Source organism: Salvelinus namaycush, chromosome 27, assembly GCF_016432855.1.
Source record: "Salvelinus namaycush isolate Seneca chromosome 27, SaNama_1.0, whole genome shotgun sequence".
Taxonomy (NCBI): Eukaryota; Metazoa; Chordata; class Actinopteri; order Salmoniformes; family Salmonidae; genus Salvelinus; species Salvelinus namaycush.
Genome location: NC_052333.1, coordinates 34,790,739 through 34,801,188, shown reverse-complemented (window position 1 = coordinate 34,801,188; position 10,450 = coordinate 34,790,739).

Sequence of the window (10,450 nt, the reverse complement as noted above, 5' to 3'; positions counted from 1 at the left end):
TACACCATTCTGGTCAACTACCATAACCAGCTAGACCATGCTGATTATACCAGCTAGACCATGCTGGTCAGACCAGCTTGACCAGCATCCGACCAATGCGGTTTGTGTCTGAACATTCAGAGAGCTCTACTTTCTCCACCATAGCTGTTGCTAAGTGATCATTTACGCCTCCACGTTGTTCTCTAGATTGATGTTTATTTCTGATAGTTGTCAAAACCTATAAACACAGAATTGGAAACACATTATCCCGAATGCTAATCAACAAAACTGTCTGGTAAATTCGCTGCACTGTTTTTCTTGTTTACAGTGAGTCATTTCAAAGGGAATTGTCGGAGGCGCTCTCTCTTGTTACATCACCAACATTTCGAGAATAAAGGAGCTAACGTGGCAGCTGTTCAAAAACTTGGCCGAACTGTATACATATGACTCATTTCTGCTGTTTTTTTAGCATGGTTGGCCTTGGTTATATTTTTATATAGGCCTATTGCACTTCTTTTTTTTTGTTTTTTTTACTTAACCTTTATTTAACTAGGCAAGTCAGTTAAGAACGTAGTCTTATTTACAATGACGGCCTACCAAAAGGCAAAAGGACTCCTGCGGGGACGGCGGCATAGGACAAAACACACATCGAGACAAGAGAGACAACACAACACTACATAAAGAGAGGCCTAAGACAACATAGCATGGCAGCAACATGGCAGTAGGCTGTGTGAGTTGACAAAATCAACTTTTTTTCATTCAACTTTTTCACTCCGGACGCTTTATCTGGACATGGTTCGTCAGGACTTCCAACAGCCGAAGCTAAGTAGTAACATTAACATGATGCCTTCTAATTGCAGTCACTGTACTCATAATATACAGGAGAACGATCGCCTTACGGCGAGGATAGCTGTGCTGCAAGCCCAGCTTCAGACGCAATCGTTAGGCAACGGTAATTTCAGTGTAGGAAAGGGTGAAACAGCGTCTGTGCCACCAGTAAGTACAGATAGTAACGTTAGTACAAATCCCCTCGCACGGTCCCCGCAGCCGGACAACTTTCTCACGGCTTCTGGAGGGAAATGCTGTAGGAATGCTCAACCGGTGTCGCTCATTCTGCCGACAGAAACTTTCAACCGGTTTTCCCCATTAAGCAGCGAGTCAGAGTCTGAGGCCGAGCCTTCTCTGGTCTCTACTCCTCCTGTTACGGGGTCTGAGACGCCGAAGCTTCCCACCATTAGCGATCATCATCCAGCGATCATACACTGTTTACCAGGGGGCAGGGCTACCGACGTTAAGGCTAATTGAAGATGGTGCTGGCCAAAGCTAAAACTGGTGAGTGTAGAGAGTATAGGGATATTGTTATCCACGTCGGCACCAACGATGTTAGGATGGAACAGTCAGAGGTCACCAAGCGCAACATAGCTTCAGCGTGTAAATCAGCTAGAAAGATGTGTCGGCATCGAGTAATTGTCTCTGGCCCCCTCCCAGTTAGGAGGGGGCCAACTCAATCGCTGGTTGAAAACTGCTTTCTGCCCCTCCCAAAAGATAGAATTTGTAGATAATTGGCCCTCTTTCTGGGACTCACCCACAAACAGGACCAAGCCTGGCCTGTTGAGGAGTGACGGACTCCATCCTAGCTGGAGGGGTGCTCTCATCTTATCTACCAACATAGACAGGGCTCTAACTCCTCTAGCTCCACAATGAAATAGGGTGCAGGCCAGGCAGCAGGCTGTTAGCCAGCCTGCCAGCTTAGTGGAGTCTGCCACTAGCACAGTCAGTGTAGTCAGCTCAGCTATCCCCATTGAGACCGTGTCTGTGCCTCGACCTAGGTTGGGCAAAACTAAACATGGCGGTGTTCGCCTTAGCAATCTCACTAGAATAAAGACCTCCATTCCTGCCATTATTGAAAGAGATCGTGATACCTCACATCTCAAAATAGGGCTACTTAATGTTAGATCCCTCACTTCAAAGGCAGTTATTGTCAATGAACTAATCACTGATCATAATCTTGATGTGATTGAAACATGGCTTAAGCCTGATGAATTTACTGTGTTAAATGAGGCCTCACCTCCTGGTTACACTAGTGACCGTATCCCCCGTGCATCCCGCAAAGGCGGAGGTGTTGCTAACATTTACGATAGCAAATTTCAATTTACAAAAAAAACCCAGACGTTTTCGTCTTTTGAGCTTCTAGTCATGAAATCTATGCAGCCTACTCAATCACTTTTTATAGCTACTGTTTACAGGCCTCCTGGGCCATATACAGCGTTCCTCACTGAGTTCCCTGAATTCCTATCGGACCTTGTAGTCATAACAGATCATATTAGAATTTTGGGTAATTTTGATATTCACATGGAAAAGTCCACAGACCCACTCCAAAAGGCTTTCGAAGCCATCATCGACTCAGTGGGTTTTGTCCAACATGTCTCTAGACCTACTCACTGTCACAGTCATACTCTGGACCTAGTTTTGTCCCATGGAATAAATGTTGTGGATCTTAATGTTTTCCCTCATAATCCTGGACTATCGGACCACCATTTTATTACGTTTGCAATCGCAACAAATAATCTGCTCAGACCCCAACCAAGGAGCATCAAAAGTCGTGCTATAAATTCTCAGACAATCCAAAGATTCCTTGATGCCCTTCCAGACTCCCTCTGCCTACCCAAGGATGTCAGAGGACAAAAATCAGTTAACCACCTAACTGAGGAACTCAATTTAACCTTGCGCAATACCCTAGATGCAGTTGCACCCCTAAAAACTACAACCATTTATCATAAGAAACTAACTCCCTGGTATACAGAAAATACCCGCGCTCTGAAGCAAGCTTCCAGAAAATTGGAACGGAAATGGGGCCACACCAAACTGGAAGTCTTCCGACTAGCTTGGAAAGACAGTACCGAAGAGCCCTCACTGCTGCTCGATCATCCTATTTTTCCAACTTAATTCAGGAAAATAAGAACAATCCCAAATTTCTTTTTGATACTGTCGCAAAGCTAACTAAAAAGCAGCATTCCCCAAGAGAGGATGGCTTTCACTTCAGCAGTAATAAATTCATGAACTTCTTTGAGGAAAAGATCATGATCATTAGAAAGCAAATTACGGACTCCTCTTTAAATCTGCGTATTCCTCCAAAGCTCAGTTGTCCTGAGTCTGCACAACTCTGCCAGGACCTAGGATCAAGAGAGACACTCAAGTGTTTTAGTACTATATCTCTTGACACAATGATGAAAGTAATCATGGCCTCTAAACCTTCAAGCTGCATACTGGACCCTATTCCAACTAAACTACTGAAAAAGCTGCTTCCTGTGCTTGGCCCTCCTATGTTGAACATAATAAACGGCTCTCTATCCACCGGATGTGTACTAAACACTAAAAGTGCCAGTAATAAAGCCTCTCTTGAAAAAGCCAAAACTTGACCCAGAAAATATAAAAAACTATCGGCCTATCGGATCTTCCATTCCTCTCAAATATTTTTTTAAAAGCTGTTGACTTATCACTGCCTTCCTGAAGACAAACAATGTATACGAAATACTTCAGTCTGAGTTTAGACCCCATCATAGCACTGAGACTGCACTTGTGATTAACAAGACGTGGTGTGATCATAACAACATACAGGAACTCAAGTCATTCTGTTCACCTGACTTAGAATTCCTCACAATCAAATGTCGACCGCATTATCTACCAAGGGAATTCTCTTCGATTATAATCACAGCCGTATATATTCCCCCCCAAGCAGACACATCGATGGCCCTGAACGAACTTTATCTGACTCTATGTAAACTGGAAACCACACACCCTGAGGCTGCATTCATTGTAGCTGGGGATTTTAACAAGGCTAATCTGAAAACAAAACTCCCTAAATTCTATCAGCATATTGATTGTGCTACCAGGGCTGGTAAAACCCTGGATCATTGTTATTCTAACTTCCGCGACGCATATAAGGCCCTCCCCCGCCCTCCTTTCAGAAAAGCTGACCACGACTCCATTTTGTTGCTTCCAGCCTACAAACAGAAACTAAAACAAGAAGCTCCCGCGCTCAGGTCTGTTCAACGCTGGTCCGACCAATCTGATTCCACGCTTCAAGACTGCTTCGATCACGTGGTTTGGGATATGTTCCGCATTGCGTCCAACAACAACATTGACGAATACGTTGATTCGGTGAGCGAGTTCATTAGAAAGTGCATCGGCGACGTAATACCCACAGCAACGATTAAAACATTCCCAAACCAGAAACCGTGGATTGATGGCAGCATTCGCGCGAAACTGAAAGCGAGAACCACTGCTTTTAACCAGGGCAAGGTGACCGGAAACATGACCGAATACAAACAGTGTAGCTATTCCCTCCGCAAGGCAATCAAACAAGCTAAGTGCCAGTATAGAGAAAAAGTAGAGTCGCAATTCAACAGCTCAGACACAAGAGGTATGTGGCAGGGTCTAACCTAGAAGTAACAAAAGCATGGATACATTTTTCTGCATCATTTTTGGACAGAAAGTTTCTGATTTTTGCAATGTTACGTAGATGGAAAAAAGCTGTCCTTGAAACAGTCTTGATATGTTCGTCAAAAGAGAGATCAGAGTCCAGAGTAACACCAAGGTCCTCCACAGTTTTATTTGAGACGACTGTACAAACATCAAGATGAATTGTCAGATTCAACAGAAGATCTCTTGTTTCTCTTTGTTTCAGCAGCGCCTCTTCAACCTCAGGAGGCTGAAGAAATTTGGCTTGTCACCAAAAGCACTCACAAACTTCTACAGATGCACAATCGAGAGCCTCCTGTCGGACTGTATCACCGCCTGGTACGGCAACTGCTCCGCCCACAACCGTAAGGCTCTCCAGAGGGTAGTGAGGTCTGCACAACGCATCACCGGGGGCAAACTACCTGCCCTCCAGGACACCTACACCACCCGATGTCACAGGGAGGCCATAAAGATCATCAAGGACAACAACCACCTGAGCCACTGCCTGTTCACCCCGCTATCATCCAGAAGGCGAGGTCAGTACAGGTGCATCAAAGCAGGGACCGAGAGACTGAAAAACAGCTTCTATCTCAAGGCCATCAGACTGTTAAACAGCCACCACTAACATTTAGGGGCTGCTGCCAACATACTGACTCAACTCCAGCCACTTTAATAATGGGAATTGATGTACATTTATGTAAAAATGTATCACTAGCCACTTTAAACAATGCCACGTAATATAATGTTTACATACCCTACATTACTCATCTCATATGTATATGTGTATACTGTACTCTATATCATCTACTGCATCTTGCCATCTTTATGTAATACATGTATCACTAGCCACTTTAAACTATGCCACTTTATGTTTATATACCCTACATTACTCATATATATATACGGTACTCTATACCATCTACTGCATCTGCCTATGCCGTTCTGTACCATCACTCATTCATATATCTTTATGTACATACTCTTTATCCCTTTACACTTGTGTGTATAAGGTAGTAGTTGTGGAATTGTTAGGTTAGATTACTCGTTGGTTATTACTGCATTGTCGGAACTAGAAGCACAAGCATTTTGCTACACTCGCATTAACATCTGCTAACCATGTGTATGTGACAAATAACATTTGATTTGATTTGATTTGAAGGTGGTAAATGACCTTTTAATGGCGTCAGACCGAGGCTCTGCATCTGTCCTCGTGCTCCTAGACCTTAGTGCTGCTTTTGATACCATCGATCACCACATTCTTTAGGAGAGATTGGAAATCCAAATTGGTCTACACGGACAAGTTCTGGTCTGGTTTAGATCTTATCTGTCGGAAAGATATCAGTTTGTCTCTGTGAATGGTTTGTCCTCTGACAAATCAACTGTAAATTTCGGGGTTCCTCAAGGTTCCGTTTTAGGACCACTATTGTTTTCACTATATATTTTACCTCTGGGGATGTCATTCGAAAACATAATGTTAACTTTCACTGCTATGTGGATGACACACAGCTGTACATTTCAATGAAACATGGTGAAGCCCCAAAATTGACCTCGCTAGAAGCCTGTGTTTCAGACATAAGGAAGTGGATGGCTGCAAACTTTCTACTTTTAAAGTCGGACAAAACAGAGATGCTTGTTCTAGGTCCCAAGAAACAAAGAGATCTTCTGTTGAATCTGACAATTCATCTTGATGGTTGTACAGTCGTCTCAAATAAAACTGTGAAAGACCTTGGCGTTACTCTGGACTCTGATCTCTCTTTTGACGAACATATCAAGACTGTTTCAAGGACAGCTTTTTTCCATCTACGTAACATTGCAGAAACATCGTAACATTTTTGGACAGAAACTTTCTGTCCAAAAATGATGCAGAAAAATTAATCCATGCTTTTGTTACTTCTAGGTTAGACTACTGCAATGCTCTACTTTCTGGCTACCCGGATAAAACACTAAATAAACTTCAGTTAGTGCTAAATACGGCTCCTAGAATCCTGACTAGAACCAAAACATTTGAGCATATTACACCAGTGCTAGCCTCCCTACACTGGCTTCCTGTTAAGGCAAGGGCTGATTTCAAGGTTTTATTGCTAACCTACAAAGCATTACATGGGCTTGCTCCTACCTATCTTTCCGATTTGGTCCTGCCGTACATACCTACACGTACGCTACGGTCACAAGACGCAGGCCTCCTAATTGTCCCTAAAATTTCGAAGCAAACAGCTGGAGGCAGGGCTTTCTCCTATAGAGCTCCATTTTTATGGAATGGTGTGCCTACCCATGTGAGAGACACAGACTCGGTCTCAACCTTTAAGTCTTTATTGAAGACTCATCTCTTCAGTAGGTCCTATGATTGAGTGTAGTCTGGCCCAGGAGTGTGAAGGTGAACGGAAAGGCTCTGGAGCAACGAACCGCCCTTGCTGTCTCTGCCTGGCCGGTTCCCCTCTCTCCACTGGGATTCTCTGCCTCTCACCCTATTACAGGGGCTGAGTCACTGGCTTACTGGTGCTCTTCCATGCCGTCCCTAGGAGGGGTGCGTCATTTGAGTGGGTTGAGTCACTGACGTGATCTTCCTGTCTGGGTTGGCGCCCCCCTTGGGTTGTGCCGTGGCGGAGATCTTTGTGGGCTATACTTGGCCTTGTCTCAGGATGGTAAGTTGGTGGTTGAAGATATCCCTCTAGTGGTGTGGGGGCTGTGCTTTGGCAAAGTGGGCAGGGTTATATCCTGCCTGTTTGGCCCTGTCCGGGGGTATCATCGGATGGGGCCACAGTGTCTCCTGACCCTCCTGTCTCAGCCTCCAGTATTTATGCTGCAGTAGTTTATGTGTCGGGGTGCTAGGGTCAGTCTGTTATCTGGAGTACTTCTCCTGTCTTATCCGGTGTCCTGTGTGAATTTAAGTATGCTCTCTCTAATTCTCTCTGTCTCTCTTTCTTTCTCTCTCTCGGAGGACCTGAGCCCTAGGACCATGCCTCAGGACTACCTGGCATGATGACTCCTTGCTGTCCCCAGTCCACCTGGCCATGCTGCTGCTCCAGTTTAAACTGTTCTGCCTGCGGCTATGGAACCCTGACCTGTTCACCGGACGTGCTACCTGTCCCAGACCTGCTGTTTTCAACTCTCTAGAGACAGCAGGAGCGGTAGAGATATTCTTAATGATCGGCTATGAAAAGCCAACTGACATTTACTCCTGAGGTGCTGACTTGTTGCACCCTCGACAACTACTGTGATTATTATTATTTGACCATGCTGGTAATTTATGAACATTTGAACATCTTGGCCATGTTCTGTTATAATCTCCACCCGGCACAGCCAGAAGAGGACTGGCCACCCCTCATAGCCTGGTTCCTCTCTAGGTTTCTTCCTATGTTTTGGCCTTTCTAAGGAGTTTTTCCTAGCCACCGTGCTTCTACACCTGCATTGCTTGCTGTTTGGGGTTTTAGGCTGGGTTTCTGTACAGTACTTTGAGATATCAGCTGATGTACGAAGGGCTATATAAATACATTTTATTTGATTTTATGACAACACAGCATGGTAGCAACACAACATGAAAACAACATGGTAGCAACACAACATGGCAGCAGCACAACATGGTACAAACAATTTTGGGCACAGACAACAGCACAGAGGGCAAGAAGGTAGAGACAACAATAGATTACAAAAAGCACCCACAACTGTCAGTAAGAGTCTCCATGATTGAGTCTTTGAATGAAGAGATTGAGATAAAACTGTCCAGTTTGAGTGTTTGTTGCGCTCGTTCCAGTCGCTAGCTGCAGCGAACTGAAAAGAGGAGCGACCCAGGGATGTGTGTGCTTTGGGGACCTTTAACAGAATGTGACTGGCAGAACGGGTGTTGTATGTGGAGGATGAGGGCTGCAGTAGATATCTCTTATAGGGGGGAGTGAGGCCTAAGAGGGTTTTATAAATAAGCATCAACCAGTGGGTCTCGCGACGGGTATACAGAGATAACCAGTTTACAGAAGAGTAGAGAGTGCAGTGATGAATCCTATAAGGAGCATTGGTGACAAATCTGATGGCCGAATGGTAAAGAACATCTAGCAGCTCGAGAGCACCCTAACCTGCCGATCTATAAATGAAGTCTCCGTAATCTAGCATGGGTAGGCTGGTCATCTATATCAGGGTTAGTTTGGCAGCTGTGGTGAAAGAGGAGTGATTACGATAGAGGAAACCAAGTCTAGATTTAACTTTAGCCTGCAGCTTTGGTATGTGCTGAGAGAAGGACAGTGTACTGTATAGTCATACTCCCAAGTACTTGTATGAGGTGACTACCTCAAGCTCTAAACCCTCAGAGGTAGTAATTACACTTGTGGGGAGAGGGGCATTCTTCTTACCAAACCACATGACCTTTGTTTTGGAGGTGTTCAGAACAAGGTTAAGGGCAGAGAAAGCTTGTTGGACACTAAGAAAGCTTTGTTGAAGAGCATTTAACACAAAATCTGGGGAAGGGCCAGCTGAGTATAAGACTGTATAATCTGCATATAAATGGAGGAGAGAGCTTCCTACTGCCTGAGCTATGTTGTTGATGTAAATTGAGAAGAGCGTGGGACCTAGGATCAAGCCTTGGGGTACACCCTTGGTGACAGGCAGTGGCTGAGACAGCAGATGTTCTGACTTTATACACTGCACTCTTTGAGAGAGGTAATTAGCAAACCAGGCCAAGGACCCCTCAGAGACACCAATACTCCTTAGCCGGCCCACAAGAATGGAATGGTCTACTGTATCAAAAGCTTTGGCCAAGTCAATAAAAATAGCAGCACAACATTGCTTAGAATCAATGGCAATGGTGACATCATTGAGGACCTTAAAGGTTGCAGTGATACCATCCATAACCTGAGCGGAAACCAGATTGCATACCAGAGAGAATACAATAGACATCAAGAAAGTCAGTCAGTTGATTATTGACAAGTTTTTCCAACATTTTTGATAAACAGGGCAAAATAGAAATAGGCCTATAACAGTCAGGATCAGCTTGATCTCCCCTTTAAATAAAGGACGAACCGTGGCTGCCTTCCAAGCAATGGGAACCTACCCAGAGAGGAGAGAAAGGTTAAAAAGGTCAGAGATAGGCGTGGCGATGATAGGGGAAGCAACCTTAAAGAAGAAAGGGTCTAAATCATCTGACCCAGATGTTTTTTGGGGGTCAAGTTTAAGGAGGCCCTTTAGCATCTCGGACTCAGTGACCGCCTGCAGGGAGAAACTTTGTAGTGGGGCAGGCGAAAAAGAGGGAGGAGCATCGGGGCTAGTCACATTAGAAGGGGTGGGAGATGAGGAAATGTTGGACGGGCAAGGAGGCATGGCTGAGTCAAATATAAATCCTCTGCAAGATCACGGTCGAACCAGGGGCTGAACCTGTTTTTAATTCTTATTTTCTTTATGGGGGCATGTTTGTTAACAATATCACTGAAAATAAAAAAAAAATAAGGTCCAAGTGTCTTCGACAGAGAGGATCAAGCTGATTCTATTCCAATGCCACCCACACAATAATCAGTGTGTCCTTGGTCCTTGTACCGCCAGTCTGGCGTCAATCACTATAAACAGATATGAGTTTACTCCATGACATGCAGCATCTAGTCTAGTGAACATTACCGAAAGAACACTGGACATAATGTGTATTACAGAAAGGGTTAATATATAAATATGCTAAACATTGTTAATCACTCTAAACTGAATATGAACTTTGTTCACCTTCAATATTACCATTATGATGATGATAAGTGACTGACACAACTAGCTAAGTATTACATTTTATTTACTCCTTCATACCCCAAGATGGCATTCTAGGCAGAGAACTGTAGTGCCGTGAAAGACTGGCCACCATGTCTGTGTTGTGCCATGCCACGGTCACACTGTTTACTGTAGTCTGGGTAATAAACCATTGAGACACCAAGTCAACATTTCATCTCAACTTTGCCCTCATCAAGTTCCTGAAATTATAGAGAGAACAATATTAAACTTTATTGTAATCTCAACACCAAGGTGGAATCCTTCACATGTTTATTAC